Source organism: Hemicordylus capensis, chromosome 9 (genome assembly GCF_027244095.1).
Source record: "Hemicordylus capensis ecotype Gifberg chromosome 9, rHemCap1.1.pri, whole genome shotgun sequence".
Classification (NCBI taxonomy): Eukaryota; Metazoa; Chordata; class Lepidosauria; order Squamata; family Cordylidae; genus Hemicordylus; species Hemicordylus capensis.
The window spans coordinates 7,497,850-7,514,436 of NC_069665.1; the positions used below are offsets into that span (position 1 = coordinate 7,497,850).

The window sequence follows — 16,587 nt, forward strand, 5'->3', positions numbered from 1 at the left end:
GAGCTGCTTAATTTCAATAAGAGTACAGAGGAATAATTTAGTGTGGATTCTGTCCGGTCTTCTTTTCCTGATCTCCATCATTCTAATAGCGGCCTGAAAGCCATTAAGATGCTTCTTCGCCATGTGAAATGACCTTGAGGACGCTCCACTAAGACAGCTTTGAGGACAAACCTGTAAATGGAACTTCTGCTAAAGAAAGGAAGTCTGTCTTTGAAGGGTTATCTTGATTTACAGTCACCCATGGGTTAGGCAGCTGAGATTCAAGATGAAGGGAAACAAATGTGTTCAAAGATTGCATTGAGCAATGTGTCGTGTGTGTCTGCTCAAAACCCTGATGACAAATTCTAACTTATAAATCCTTTCTGAAACCTCAAGCTGTTTAGACAAGCTTCCGTAGTACTGACAGGTGGCGAAGAAACTGAGTTATGAATTTGGAAATTCCCAAGATTGGAATTGCCTCTGCCACACTCTCTTTAGATGTCCTCGGTGGTGTGGTGATGAAGGTACAGGTAGGGTTGCAGTCTTGGTACTTTTCCCTCTACAGGGTCTCAGCAGAGACGCAAAGCCTTTGGTTTTCAACATGGAATTAATGTGCGGCCCTTTGCTAATCCGACCATTTGTTGCCATTCTTCCTGTCTTGGGAACATGGGAAGCTGCCTTATGCTGAGTCAGACCATTGGTCCACCTAGGTCAGTATTGCCTACACTGACTGGCAGTGGCTTTCCGAGACTTCAGGCAGGAGTCTCATCTCTCCTAGCCCTACGTGGAGATGCTGCCAGGGATTGAACCTGGGACTGTCAGCATGCATGTCCTATGATGGACTAGTGTCAGGACATCCTAAAATGAATGACAGAGACCCGGACCCTAACCCTAACCCTAACCCATTGAAATGCACTGGTTCTTTCCAAATGGCTATGGAATGCAATTCTGAATGGCCAATGGCCAATGGCCATTTGGAAATTCCATGCATTCCTATGGCCATTTGGAAGGAACCAGTGCATTCCAGTGGGCATTCTCTGTCATTCATTCTAATGCATCCCCGAGAGTCTACACGATCCTTGACTTCTTGTAGCAGAACCCTGCAAATTATTGCATCTATCTAAGAGGGGTGTGGCTGTTGGGATGGGCATGGCCATAGGGTGTGGCCATTAGGGTGGGTGTGGCTATGGAGGCTGTCATGGAGATCGACTGCACTTCTGAATTTGTGACTACGTCATTGGATGTCCTCTGCTTTCAACATCAAGCCCCTAGCCCCAGTAGGAGGGTCGGCAGATGGGCCTACAGTGCAGGGTTGATGTAAGGATTCCTGACATAATGTGAAGTCCATGAGAAGAGTGTCAAACCTTCGAAAGGCGTACTACCGAGCCTATGTATTGTTGGGTGTCATCCCCACTTAGCCACTACAACTCATCAAGCATGGTAGCATGAACATTTGTGGCTTCAAAAATGTTTCATGAGGATTAAGTGGAATCTGAGCATATGCTTCTGTTAATTGGTAATCCTTTTAAGGAGATTACGTCGAATGCAAGGAAAGGCATTCCTTTAGAAACTGTTGTACAAATATCTCTCCCCCAGGGGATTTTGCAGAGGCAAGGCACCCATTAAAATTGCTCATTAAAAAAAGAGAGAGAGAGAGAGAGAGCTTCATTTGTGTTACTTTCACCTAAATTGGATGGCTGGTCTGCAGTTAACACATTTCACCGTTCTCTCCCTGCCACCCTGAAGGCAATGTGATTTGATGGGGGTGTGGAGGAGACCCTGGGGTGCACCAAAGTGGAGCATTATTAATCACAGAAAGGGCTGCCAGCTTTTGGCCAGCAGAAAAATCCATAGGAGCATTTGGTTTGAAGCACCAAATGCCGACACTGTGAGACTATATTAGGCAGCTAAAATGATTTGTGGTCAACATAAGAGAGATAATGTAGCAGCGAAGTGTAAAATCAATTGCCGTGCCCAGATTGGATTAAACCCTCAGGAAGGCAAGGAGAAGGGGAGGGGGCAGAGCTCAGGGGGAGAGCATCTGCTTTGCCTGCAGAAGGTCTCAGGTTTACTCCCTGGCAACATCTCCTGGTAGGGCTGGGAAAGACCTCTGCCTGAAACCTTGGAGAGCTGCTGCCAGTCAGTGTAGACAACGCTGAGTTGGTTTTGTGGTAAAGATAAAGTGTGCCGTCGAGTCGGTGTCGACTCCTGGCACCCACAGAACCCTGTGGTTGTCTTTGGCAGAATACTGGAGGGGTTTACCATTGCCATCTCCCGCACAGTGTGAGATGATGCCTTTCAGCATCTTCCTATATCACTGCTGCCCGATATAGGAGTTTCTCATATTCTGGGAAACATACCAGCGGGGATTCGAACCAGCAACCTGTGGCTTGCTAGACAAGGAGAGTCAGACCATTGATCTATCTAGCTCAGTATTCTCTTCACAGACTGGCAGCGGCTTCTCCAAGCTTGCAGGCAGGAATCTCTCTCAGCCCTACCTTGGAGATGCTGCCAGGGAGGGAACTTGAAACCTTCAGCTCTTCCCAGAGCGGCTCCATCCCCTCAGGGCTCTGCTCCATCCCAAGGGGGATATCTTCCAGTGCTCACACTTCTAGTCTCCCATTCAGATGCAACCAGGGCAGACCTTGCTTAGCTAAGGGGACAAGTCATGCTTGCTACCACCAGACCAGCTCTCCTCTTTGTTCTCCCAACTGAAAGCCAAAAGAGCATCTCTGAGATGGGGCGGTCCTTTCCTGGAGCAGGGTGAAATGGTTGCCTCTGGAGGCAAATTATTTGGGTAATAGCCCAAAAATGCCCTCCGCTGATGCCATTGTAACACTTCTTTGGGACTGATCTGGTCCAAGTTTTGCAAGGAGCCCCTTTCCTTACAAAGCTTGCAAGAAGCATGAGGAGAGAAGAGGAGGCTGTGGGTGACCTTCCCGCCTCCGCACTCTTTGCACCACTTTCAACATTTGCAGGGGACAGTTTTGAAAGGGGGCTGGCCCCACCAGAGTTTGCATTAAGGCAGCATTAAATGCCTCATTAAAGGCTCTGCACTGGGCCACCCATGAGAAGAGTCTTAATAAAAACTAAAGAGCTGTCTGACATTTTAGCTGCTTAATGCACTTTCCAAAATATTTCCCATTCTAGAGGCTTCTGATGGAGATCTACATGACACTGCTCTCTGGTTGGTTTTTTTCCTTTCTGTTTTAACAAAAGAACTGCAAATTGAATATCCATCTGCAAGCAACAGTAGCAATCTTCAGACAGCTTTGCCATCTTCACACAAGTTCCTGTTGTAGTGGCCACAATGATTATTATCCGGCTAAATAGATCTTCCCAACTTTCCATCATCTTCCATCAAAGATTTCAAGAGGCTTCACACTTGTGAAAAATGGGGAGTGGATGGCTTCTGCAGGCAAAGAGATGAAAAATACCTGAATGTGGGAAATATATTTTCTGCTGTTTGCTTTTTAGCAAAGAGCACTTTATAGAATGTGTCCATTATCCAGCTAAATTTATATTCTGTTAAATCCCATTGAATTCCAGCTGTGCTTAAACCTTTCAATTTAAATAAATGAAAGATGTTTACATTTGCTGGATTTTGCCTTAGAAGATATTTTATGTATTTATTATTATTACTATTACTACTACTAATAATAATAATACAATGACAACGATGCTATTTACACACAGTCTACCAGATGTTACTGTAATTATCGGGCCCTTTCCAAGGGTCTAGGATAATTAAAGGAGAATTAAATATATTGTTGTACTATTCATGCTTCCCCAAGTAGTGTGGCCTTCTGTGGTTGATGTATTGTAGTTTTATCGATGCCCAAGGTGTCGAGATGGTGTTCAAATTCTTTTGGTACTGAACCAATGGCACCCACAACTATTGACACCACTATTGTTTTCTTTTTCCAGAGCCACTCAATTTCAATCTGAAGGTCCTTGCATTTGGTTCTTTTCTCCAATTGTTTTTCGTTGATTCATCTATCCCCTGGGATTGCAATATCAGTTATCAGAACCTGATTCTTCTCAATGACTGTCAGATCAGGCATATTGTGCCCTAAATGCCTATTGCATTGCCTTTTAAATGTAAATGTTAAATTGTAAATTGTTAAATTGTAATTGTTAAATGTTAAATTGTAAATGCCTTTTGTATTCGAAAATCCCAAAGGATTTTTGACTCTTCATTTTCTGTGATCTTCTCAATTGGATGATTCCACCAATTCTTGCTTGCTGGCAATTTGCTGGCAATTATTTTATCATCATCATCATCATCATCATCATCATCATCATCATTTTCATTATTTTCATTATTATTATTATACCACCCAAAACGCAAGTCTCTGGGAGATTTAAAACAAAACAATACAATCAGCAGTTTGATCTGGAAGCTTTTTGTAAATTCCTTTGGCCAGTCGGATTTCTCCTTGTGGCTCAGGTGAGGTCAAATTTGCCCAACATGTGCTATTGTTTTGCCCTTTTTATAATGATAGTCGGTGTAATCTTATTGCTCCCCTGCTATCACACTTTCCCTGCCAAACTGCTGGATTTTAGGCCACATTCCTTCTTGCAGATGATAAATCTTCCATCACCCACAATGTTGCCAAATTTTGTGCAGCTGCTGATAGCTACAACAGCTAACTTCTAGCCCTGCTTTCTAGATGCCGCTACAAGAGGCTTCTATATTGGTGTCCTCTGTATGACTGAATTCTTATCTGAATGTAGTATCATTTGTTTGTTTGTACTTTATTGTTTATTGTACTTTATTGTTTATTACGATCGATGATCGTAATAAAGCTATTCATTCAATACAAATAGCAAATAAAAAGGTTAGAAGATTACAATAATTTAAAATTTAAAACAATGGTAGAACTATTAAAAACAAACAAACAAACAAACTATTAAAACAGGGCGATGGATCACCTGGGTCAACAAATGTGTCTTGACGGCCTTAGAAGTCATTTTGTCTTAGAATAATTCTTTCAAAATGTGCCATTGATTTGAAAATTTGCCACCCATGACAGTCTGCCTGAAGGGCAGAAGTCGTGGGTGTGCATTCGGTGCAAAGCGCTCCTGGCTCTCAGGGAACAAGTTCATTCCCTCAAAGTTTGTTCCCTCGAAGCCAAGGTGGCTGACCTGGAGAAGCTCAGGGAGGCAGAGAGGTGTGTGGATGAGACCCTCAGGGATGTGATTAGGGTTGCCAACTTTGTGTTTGCCCAAATCTGGACACAGGTCGGGGTGGAAGGGGGGACAGGGAGTCTTGGGGGCGTGGCCGGGCCACGCAGGGATGGGACTAGGCCCCGCCCATGTGGCAAGAAGGGAGTGTGCTTACCAGTGCTGGGGATAGCAGCAAGACAAACCATGACAGCAGGTGGGCCGCGGTGGGTGGGCAGGCAGGCAGGCAGGCAGGCGAGGATGCTGGAAGACAGAAGCGGGGAGCAGGGAGGCAGACTCAGACAGTGGTGGAACTCCTCTCTCGGCTCAGCCTTCCTCCCCCAAATGAGGCAGAGCGGGCCGATTTCAGGCCTCTGCGCACATGCGGATGCGCATGCACAGAGGCCTGAAATCAGCTGATCTGCCCCATTTGGGAGGAAGGCCGGGCCGAGGGAGGAACTCCACTGCAGAGTCCGCCTACCTGCTCCCTGCTTCCGCTGTGCAGCGCGCTCGCCCGCCCGCCTGCCACCTGCCACGACCCACCTGCTGTCATACTTTGACAGGTGGGCGCGGACTGGAGCTCTCGCCACCATCCCTGCTGCACAGCGGCATCTTTAAGAGTAGAAGAAGAAGGAAAAAAATGGGAGAAGCCGAGTCCCGAACGGGACGAGAATTTCTCCCCTATAAATAGGGATATCCCGCACAATGCAGGACAGTTGGCAATCCTAGATGTGATAGAGGCATCCCGCTCCCAGGCTGACAGCTTCTCTGCTGTCATGGAGAATGAAGGTGTCATGGAAGGAGGAGCTCCGTCTGAGGAAGAGGGGGGTGAGCATACATCTCCCCAGATGGTACTGACCACCCCAGTTGGCTCCTGTACTAATGTAAGCAAGCAGAGGTCGGTGATGAGAAGGGCTGGCTAGAGGAGAGACCTTCGGAGACAGGAAGGGTCCTGAGGATGCATGCCCTGAGCAGATGAACGAATGACCTCTCTCCCTCACAACTCTGAGACCCTGCAGAAAAGGGGCACGCCAGCCACAGGGACCTCTCCTGCCTTTTTCTCATGCAGTTAGGGTGCCACAGTTACATGCCATATTAAATGTAGAAAAACAATCCAGAAATACAAATGTAGAAGAATTAAAATCTGTGGCACCTGTGTGTCACTGCAGCCGGTGTAATCAAATGCAGGAGCCTGCGTCTTAATTATTCCCATGTTCCTTCATAAAGAGCAGGCGGTGGACAGCCACAACAAAGCAAAAGTGGGCAACCATAATCTTGACCCAAATGGGGGTTGGGGAGCATTTGTCTGTAGACCTTCTTCTTCGTAGCCTCCTTTGTCTCTTGGTCAAGCATCTAAGAATTGCGTCTCGGTCTGCAGCTGCAAATCAAGTAGGTATAATTACCGCCATTCAGAGCAAGGGAGTCATATTTATGCAAACTGATGTCTCCCTAGATAAGTGGCCATTGTGCTTGCCGTCATGGTAACAGGCCCAGGATAGCTTGATAAAAGAAGAGAGGTTTTGCAGCTGTTAGTGCAAATTAATGTAGAGGTTTGACCTCCACCAAGAAGCATATCTCATTACGATCTCGCTCACTGACTGGAGTGAACTAACTGAGATTAAATCCATACAAAACGGAGATCATGAGAACTGCAGACCTTTGTCCTGTGGCGGATGGAGTCCACTCAGTTGGGATGTCCAGATAGCCAGGACCTTTCTCAAGGACATGGGAAATTGCCCCAGGCCCCACACAGGGAAGGGGCCCTGTCCAGAGTAGGGTTCTGTATCTGAAATGAGCAGATGTATCATTTTCATTCACAAAAGTAAAAATTAGTCCGTTAAAATAAAACCCCAAGCTGGAGAGCTGGTTCAGTATTTGAGGTTATTACATTGACACAGGACCGTATTTACCCAAATGTAAGATGATGCCTTAAAAGTTAGAAGTTAAATACAGATTATACTTGCATTACCCAAAAGGAGAACTTCTTATGAATTCTTTGCCATGGGATGTAGTGATGGCCACTAGTTTGGATGGCTTTAGAAGGGACTTAGACAAATTCATGGAGGACAGGTCTATCAATGGCAACTAGTCTGAGGGCTATGGGCCACCTCCAGCCTCAGAGGAACGATGCCTCTCAATACCAGTTGCAGGGGAGCAACTGCAGGAGAGAGAGCATGCATGTGGGCTTCTCAGAGGCATCTGGTGGGCCACTGTGTGAAACAAGATGCTGGACTAAATAGGCTTTGGGCCTCTTCTATGCCAAATTCCAAGCTATTTGAGCTTCTATGCCCAAGCCTACATGCCCGTATCTGTAATGGGTCAGGAAGAGTTTGATGGAGCAGAGATGTGCAAAGCTTCAGGCCAGAAGACTGTCCCTTTAAATCTCTTTGCTCCCCAATCAGGAAGGCGGAGCCTGAGAAAGGCCAGTCTGAGTCTGCAGGTATTTAAGGCCTCATCCCACCTTTGGCCCTTGGGAACTGTCCAGGGTGCTGCAGCCCTGACTGCTTCACCTTGCCTCGCCCATTCCTGACACACTGAAGAACATGTTGCTGGGCACAGGGAGTGCTGGTCTTGTGCAAGCATGAATTGTCCCCTTTGCTAAGCAGGGTCTGCCCTGTTTTGCTTTTGAATGGGAGAGTATATGCGTCAGTACAGACAGACATTCCCCTTAGGGGATGTGGCCGCTCTGGAAAGAGCGTCTGCATGCTTGCACACAGAAGGTCTCAAGTTCCCTCCCTGGCAGCATCTCCAAGTTAGGGCTGAGAGAGATTCCTACCTGCAATGCAACCTTGGAGAAGCCGCTGCCAGTCTGTGTAAACAATACTGAGCTAGATGGACTGATGGTCTGACTCAGTATATGGCAGCTTCCTATGTCCCTAAGTTCCTAACCTGGCTGCAAAGACAGCACATGGGAACTGCCTGCTGGAATGTCATACAGTCGAGGGTGACGCTTCAGTGCTCTCTGGCTTCGCCAAACCAGACTAAATTGTGCAAAATAGTCAAGTGTGCAGCATCACTTATGCAAAACAAGAGGAAACTTTGCACATTTACTTGATGTAATTTATTCAGGTCACAAAATCTAGCTCTTCTTAGTATGAGATCTGTATATCACTCACTGATAATCCTTTAAAAACAAGCATGGTTTTTAATACCACAACTAGCTAGAAATGAGATGGGGGGAAGGGGGAGGGAGGGAGGGAGAGAGAGAGCGAGAAGGAAAGAGAGAGTGTGAAAGAGAGAGAAAATATATGGGATAATAAGTAACCCTCCCAAGGAAAGGTAGATAATGTGCAAATATAATCTTATCAGCAGGTTCTCTGCACAGAAAGCAAGCCATAATGGACACTTGAGTCTAATTTCACTTCACAGAAAAAACAGTATTATATCTCTGAGTGACACGCCATCGTCAAACATTTTGCCAACACCAACGAATAAACTTAATTGTTGCTCCTTTTCTGTGCAGAAGCAAAGTGGTGTGTCTTATTTCTGGAGCCCAGCTTTCAAATTAGGTCAAAGACCCCCAAGGATCATGGTGATCCTGGAGGAAACTTCAGCCAGCCCTGATGCCAACGAAGCCTTTTCCCATTCTTCCAGATGTTCCCCCTGCCTCGCCCTCCCTCATCCGGATTGTGTACAGAAAATACCACAAAATAGCAGCAGCCTGAAAACATCAAAGGAAGCTGATCTTTCAAAAAAGAAGAAGAAGCTATTCTTTGTCATTTTAGCCACATTATTCTTGAGAAGTCAAATTGATCTTGACACAGTTGTACTCTCTTTGGCAATACATGTATTCTAATGAGAGCATGGATGCCTATATATATATTTTTTTCTTCCATGGCTAATAGCAGGCCAAGGGGGTGATTTCAGTCAGGACCATGGTGCAAGGGGGAAGGGTAACCCATCCTTTCCCTGTGGCATGGCTCCAGTCCAAAGTGTTTCACATGCCAAAACATTTTGGGGGGGGAAGCCAGAGTTCATGAATTCCCAACATCATATTTGCCTTAAGGCAGGGGTTCTCAAGCCTGGGTCCCCATATGTTGTACTACAACTCCCATCATCTACAACTGTTATACTACAACTCCCATCATCCCCAGCCACAATGGCTGGGCATGATGGGTGTTGTAGTCCAACAATCTATGAGACCCAAGTTGGACAACCCATGCCTTGAGGCCGTGATCAGCACACCCTGCTGATTCAGCTGATTATTATTTTTTTGTACTGTTGATAATGGATTGCAGGATGATAGTTGTTAATAGGACATCCCTAGTCAAAAGAACTGCCAGTCTCTTGGTTTTTAATTTTGAAATGTACGTAAAACAACCACCACGGGGTTGGCTTGATTATTACACCCCCTGCACTTCATTAAGTGTTTCTCTTTGGCAGTACAACAGCAGGAATAATGTGCTAAATAAGAGTGATTTTTAATATATACAAAAATTAAATAAACAGGTGCATATCAGTTTCAGTCTGCCATTCTATGCAATTGGGGTAAATATGACCCCCAACATCATCAGTGTATACACTACAATTTACCCCCATCCCACCAAAAAAGAGGATGAGGGCATGAAATACCATGCCCCTTGGGACTCTTGTCGCTCCATCAGTTTGCGTAGCAGGACATGCAGGTCTAACTCAAGCGAGATAAAGATCATACAGCATTTGGCACATTAAATGTGCTGTGTTAATTATTAATTGATTGTACGTCTGACCTGAATAAGATGAGAACTAATGCTTGTGTTTGGAAGCAAAATATACCCTGAAAAAAAGGAGGATAGAAAAATAACGACACACAATATACAAAACAATGAGGCTATTCACACACGCGTGCAATGACAGGCTAAAGGAGCCCAGCCCGTTTTTTCACGCATGTGAGAACCACCGGGATCAGGCCAATCCCGGCAGCACCACGGCGGCAAACCCGCCTAACTAGCCACCCTTTAAAATGAAGTTACAGGAATGAGTGCTCCCTTCACCTCATTTCCCTGCTCGTGTGTCAGCCACAGCTGACAGACTTGGGCGGGAAGAGGGACCCCAGTAATGCAACACGCACTAACACAGTGTATTATCAGACCTCCAGGGGGCAGGGCAGGGCATCAAAGCATCCTGACCCTTGGCGCTACCATAAGAACAGCCCTGCTGGATCAGGCCCAAGGAGGCCCATCTAGTCCAGCATCCTCTTTCACACAGTGGCCCACCAGATGCCACTGGAAGCCCACAGACAGGAGTTGAGGGCATGCCCTCACTCCTGCTGTTACTCCCCTGCAACTGGTACTCAGAGGCATCCTGCCTTTGAGGCGGAGGTGGCCCTCCGGTTAGTAGCCATTGATAGACCTCTCCTCCATGAAGTTCTCCAAATCCCTCTTAAAGCCATCCAGGTTGTGGCTATCACCACATCTCGTGGCAGAGAATTCCACAAGTGGATTATGCATGGGGTGAAAAAGTCTTTCCCCTTGTTGGTCCTAGATTTCCTGGCCATCAATTTCATGGGATGACCCCTGGTTCTAGTGTTATGGGAGAGGGAGAAGAATTTCTCTCTATCCACTTTCTCCACACCATGCATGATTTTATAGACCTCTAGCATGTCTCCCTGCAGTCATCTTTTTTCTAAACGAAATAGCCCCAGGCAGAAGCTGGTGCTCGTCTGGGCGCGTGATCCCCCCACCCAAGGAGGAAGAACTACTCATCTGTGGGGATGGTATGTTTAACCAGCCTTCCCCACAGCCCTCTAACCCTTCTCGCTGCTTGTGAGAAGAAGCTCAATACCTACTCAAGTTATCGTTTGCAGATTTCATGGGAAATTACTGCACTTTCTACTACATTTGCGAGAATTGGGTTTTTTTAAAAAAAAAAAAAATCTAAGGCACAGAACAGCCCAATAATCCGTCTGAGTGATTAATATTCGTTAGGGCTCTTGTTCATTTTGGTCTGTGGGTGGCTATTTAAGTTCAAACTCAACCTGAGAATGTTCAGCAGTAGTATGCTTTTTGTGCTCAGAAAATTTGCCCACCGTTTCTATTCTTTGCTCAAACAAATCCATAATCAAACACCATTTATCTTAAAATATATTGCAGGACTTTGGTATAGTTCAAATTTAACTCCTTTGAAGAGAATGGCAGTTTCTTGCTACAGTACATATTTAGCAGCTTTAAAATATACAGAAGCACATTCCTGGTTCACCAGTGTCAGCGGCTTCAACCCTCAGAAATTACAGAGAGGTTATATGAAATGCCATCTGCTTGGGACGTGGCAGGCCCATCCTTCCTTCTGTACACTCATTTTTGCATAGTACAAGCATATATTTTAAACCTTCTGGTCCCCAGATGTTTCTCTGCATGCACACTTTGTGAAAGCAAATGGCAATTTCTTAACTCAGGGGGTCTCAGCCTTGGTTCCCCAGATACTGTTGGCTGACAACTCTCTTCCTTCCCAGATGCAATGGTCTTGGGAGGGGAGAGGTGATGGGATTTGTAGTCCAACATCTAGGGACCTGAGGTTGAGAACCCTGTCTTAACTCATGAAATCTGGGCAAAACCTACAGTGCAATGTTACAAAATACTCACAGTGGCGACTTTGTGACATTTGATACTAGAATTAGGGGGGCGGGGTGAAGACCCCTCTCCCCTGGTCCTGATTGGCTGGCTATGTGCTGAAGCTCAGTAGACCCCTCCCTTCCGCCGGAAGGACAGACTTCAGAAAATGGGCACTAGGGACTCCCACTGAAATTAATAGGACACTTGTCCCATTAATATCAATAAGACTGCTTGTGAGTAACTTTGTATGGCTATGAGCCAGTGACTCTAGTAGACAAAAGCCAATGACCATTGTGGCTGGGGATGATGGGAGTTGTAGTCCAACAACATTTGAGGACCCATGTCTCAGAACCTATGGTATACGGTGATAGTACCAGGCAATTTGCTTCATATTCATTCATTCACATTTATAAACCACCCCACACCTAAATCTCAAGGCTTGAGAAAACAGATGTGTCTCGAGGGTTTTTTTGAAGGCAGCCAGAGATAGAGAGACTCTTCTATTGACAGCGAACACATTCCAAAGCCCTGGGGCAGCCACGGAGAAGGTCGGCACCACGTCGCCACCAAACAAGCTGATGGCAGCCATAACCAAACCTCCCCACATGATTTCAGTAAGCGGAGGGGTTCATGGCCCCACTGCAGGAGAGGCGAGCTGGTCTTGTGGTAGCAAGCATGACTTGTTCTCTTAGCTAAGCAGGGTCTGCTCTGGTTGCCTATGAATGGGAGACCAGAAGTGTGAGCACTCTAAGATATTCCCCTCAGGGGATGGAGCTGCTCTGGGAAGAGCAGAAGGTTCCAAGTTCCCTCCCTGGCAGCATCTCCAAGATAGGGCTGAGAGAGATTCCTACCTGCAAACTTGGAGAAGCCGCTGCCAGTCTGTGAAGACAATACTGAGCTGGATGGACCAATGGTCTGTCTCAGTATATGGCAGCTTCCTATGTTCCTGTGTTCCTATGTTCCTTAGGTGAGATTCAGCCTAACAGGCCAGGGGGATGTCAAAGGAAGCACAGCTGCCTCTGGTTCCTGGCCACAACTCAGGTTGCTCCTCTCTCTCCTGCCCCACCTGAGAGCCGTGCTGCCAGCAGGTTGGCCATTCATCAGATAGAGACACACAGCTCTACCTGATGAATGGCCAGCCTGCAGGCAATATGGCTCTCGGGTGGGGCAGGGGAGAGAGGAGCAATCCCAGATGCTTCCTTTGGTGCCCCCCCACGGGCTCATTAGGACAAGACACTCACCTGTCGCACCTCCATCAGGGATGAGGGGAACTCAGAGCAGGAAAGAGGGACAAGGCAAATATTTCTCTCCACCCCGTGCCAGTGTTTGCTGCCTTTTCGACTCTCATTTATATGTGTCTCTTCCTTGCCATGACTGAATCTGAAATGCCGTTTTGTCTCTGGATTTCTGCTCCCTGCTCCAAACGCAACAGCTAAAAAAAGAACCGGCCACCATCTACCTTCCAAAGGTGAAGATCTAAGCTGTCGCTCAGGTTACTATAGAAACCAGAGTCGGTTTCATCCGTCTGTGTATCGCACAAACACAGACGTACTTTAAAAAAAAAAAAAAAATTAAAACAAAACAAAAAACCTTCAGGCTTCGGCCAGGTAGATAGCAGGGCCAGGCACAGATGGTTTACAGGATGGCGCTTTGTCAACAATGCACAGAGCTCCTGTGGCCGGCCCCATCTCTGCGCACTCCTGCCATCCTGAGGAAATCATGAGGAAAGGTGAGCAGAGAGAGAGAAAAGCGAGTGGCAGGCCGGAGGTCTCCGAAGGGGGAGGAACCCCCCAGAGGGAACACACTTCTGCATCCACGGGGAAGGAGAAACTATGCTGGGAGGCGATCCGGCTCACTTCACTGTCAGGGTCACGGAACCCGCTTTGGCATATTTGTGCTAGAGATGGACGCGAATCCCACGGGGGCTAAAGGTCAGCCAGATGATCAGTGCCCTGCACTGAAGCACCACTAGCAGCTCATCCTAATAAGCCGGGCCGGTGGGGGTGGCTTGGAAGCAGGCCGCTCGTGCGACTTTGTCTCTCTCCTGCCTCGCCTGAGAGCCGCACCGCCTGCAAGCCGGCCAATCGTCAGGGAGAGCTGCGTGGTTAACCGCACAGCTCTACCTGATGAATAGCCAGCCTGCCGGCAGCACGGGCAGGACGGGGGAGAGAGGAGAACACTGAGCGGCTGCCAGGAGGCAGAAACAGCTGCACCCTCACTAGGTGCCACCCACAAGTCTCATTAGGATCAGCCGCTACTGTTCCCAATGTGCTAAACATTAACCCGCATCATTCAGATAAGAGAAGGGAAAGAGGATCTAGGGATTCTAGCCACAGGACCTCAAGAATAATCCAGATCCTATTCCTTGAATGCTAAGCTGCCTCCTCCTCTACTTCCTCCTTCTCCTCCTCTTCCTCCTTCTCCTTCTCCTTGGCATGAACGTTTAGTGTTTTTGCTTACAGATAAATATGGGGGAACACACAGGCAGAACGCCACCCACTTCCTAAGCAAGAAGTAAGTAATCCTGGCTTGAAGTGTCTTGGCCTATAAGTGAAAGGGTACTGGAGTGATTGATAGTCACGTGGATATATAGTTAAGAATTGAGTGTTCTCATTCTTTCTTTTTACATTTATATTCCACTCTTCCTCTGAGGAGCCCAGAGCAGGGTACATGGCTATGTTTATCCTCACAACAACCCTAGGAACACAGGATGCAGCCTTATACTGAGTCAGACCATTGGTCCATCTAGCTCAGTATTGTCTACACAGGCTGGCAGTGGCTTCGCCAGGGTTACTGGCAGGAGTCTCTCTCAGCCCTGTCTTGGAGATGCTGCCAGGGAGGGAACTTGGAACCTTCTGCATGCAGATGCTCTTCCCCGTGTGGCCCCATTCCTGATGGGGGATATCTTACGGTGCTCACACAGGTAGTCTCCCATCCAAATGCAAAGCAGGGTGGATCCTGCTTAGCAAAGGGAACAATTAATGCTCACTACTACAAGACCAGCTCTCCTCCCAATACAGCCTCAGTAGCGTGTGGGTGTGCAATGAGGGCCAAGGGGGTGTCCAGATCCCCATGGCCCAAGGAGATTTGTCACCCCCAAGTCCAATAGTAGCTATGCTACATATAATACCAGCACACATGACTCAAAAAAGCAAGTAGCTGTGTTTGCTTCAGGGGAAGACTAACTTTAAACAACAGCTTGTAGAGGAAAAATAAATCCCCTTGTTTTGTGTCAAGCAGTACTGAACGAACTGGCTGCCACTTGGATACTCAAGTATACAACACACTTGCTTGTGTCAGGTGTGTGTGTGTGTGTGTGTGTGTGTGTTGTGTGTGTGTGTATTTCTCTGTGATGACCTTATTTACATGGAGAAGAATTCAAAAAGAGCATCCTCCACTTGCAGTCTGAAGTGGTATAGTCCTCTCTGGAGTAGTATCCCAATCCTCCATATCAGAATTATGCTGCATGTGCAGACTGGGCCGAAGCGAATCTGCATCATCCATGACACGAGGAAGCTGTTGACACTTGATTCATCATTTTTCGAAAACAAATTAAGAGGAAGCTAAGAACTGGGGCTCTGGAAGACAAGCAGGCAAACCCATTAGGCCTACGCATTAATTAACTAATCTGATTACTTGGAAAGTTGATACAAACAGTTTGATTATCCTGACAGGCTGAATTCATCACCCCCCAAAATGGGCTGCTGAAGTTTGCTTCAAAACTTGGGGCCATCAACAGAGATTATGGGACAAACGTATTTTCTCTTGTGTCGAAAAATTAAAGCAACTGATTAAAATTAAAATGTTTTAAAGTTAAAAACAATGAGTGCCGGGCTGGTTCTGGCATTGCAGGGGATGGTGTGGGGGCTGAACAGAGTACCATAAGGTGTGTGATGGTTCCTCCCCTCTACTCTCCAGTAACAAAACTTTTTCCTTGAGCCACTGACACCATTTATTCACCACAACCATCGCTATAATGTTTCTCTCTGCAGTAGCTAATATTAACTGTCCTTGGTAGGTGATCATTGCTTAGGGATGTGCATGGATGTTGCATCGGGGCAGGGAAGGGAACCTTTAAGCATGAGTAAAGCAGGTCCTTACCTAGTTCTCCACCGCCCTGCAGCTTTTCCGGGCGTGGTGCTTCATGGCTCAGAAGTCCATGCACGTCTGTGAGGCGTCACCCAGCAGCCTGAACACAGTGACGGGACACACGCAGCCCCCATCAGCATGGTGTTGCTGACCATGCACGTGGCCACTGCACATGCTCAGTGGCCATGTGCTTCCTACCGCCATGTGCAGGCTGCTGGGTGATGCCCCATGGCCATGCGCAGGCTTCTGAGTGGTGAGGCGCCATGCCCAGAAAAGCAACAGGGCAGCAGAGAACCAGGTAAGGACCTGCTTTACTCATGCTTCAAGGTACCTCTCCCCGCCTTGCCAAAACGATCCGGTGGGCCGCGCCGGATCAATTCGTGCGCATCCCGATCAGTGCTGTCGACATGGGAGTCATGCCAACAGAGAGTAAGTCCACTTAATTTGAAGGTCAAGAGAATTGGGGTCAGTTTTCATGATACAGTCCTTGGCACATAAGGGAGCACATCCATTGGGATAATCCATTGGGATAATCCACTGAGAGCACATCCATTGGGATAATAATAAAATTAACAACAACAATAATAACAACTTTATTGATATGTCTGATATCCCATAACAAATTCTTCTCTAGGGGGCTCACAACAATGTCCTCAATATACATCCTGACCTCCTCCGGGTGTATCCCTTCATCCCATGGTATGGGGGCTTTTAATCCAAATGACTCCAAAATACACACTCCAAGTACTTATTTCAACTCAGCCCTTTCTTGGAGATGCTGCCAGGGAGGAAACTTGGAACCTAGATGCTCTTCCCAGAGCAG

General features: G+C 46.9%; 1 long non-coding RNA gene across 1 annotated transcript in view; it reads left to right on the forward strand.

Moving 5' to 3' along the window:
- Window positions 1–4,998, forward strand: part of LOC128334294 (uncharacterized) — a 41,135-nt gene extending 36,137 nt beyond the window's left edge. The window contains exon 3 of the long non-coding RNA XR_008311245.1: window positions 3,130–4,998. This is a non-coding gene — a long non-coding RNA (uncharacterized LOC128334294). The remainder of the gene's footprint in view (window positions 1–3,129) is intronic.
- The last annotated feature ends 11,589 nt before the right edge of the window (window positions 4,999–16,587 follow it).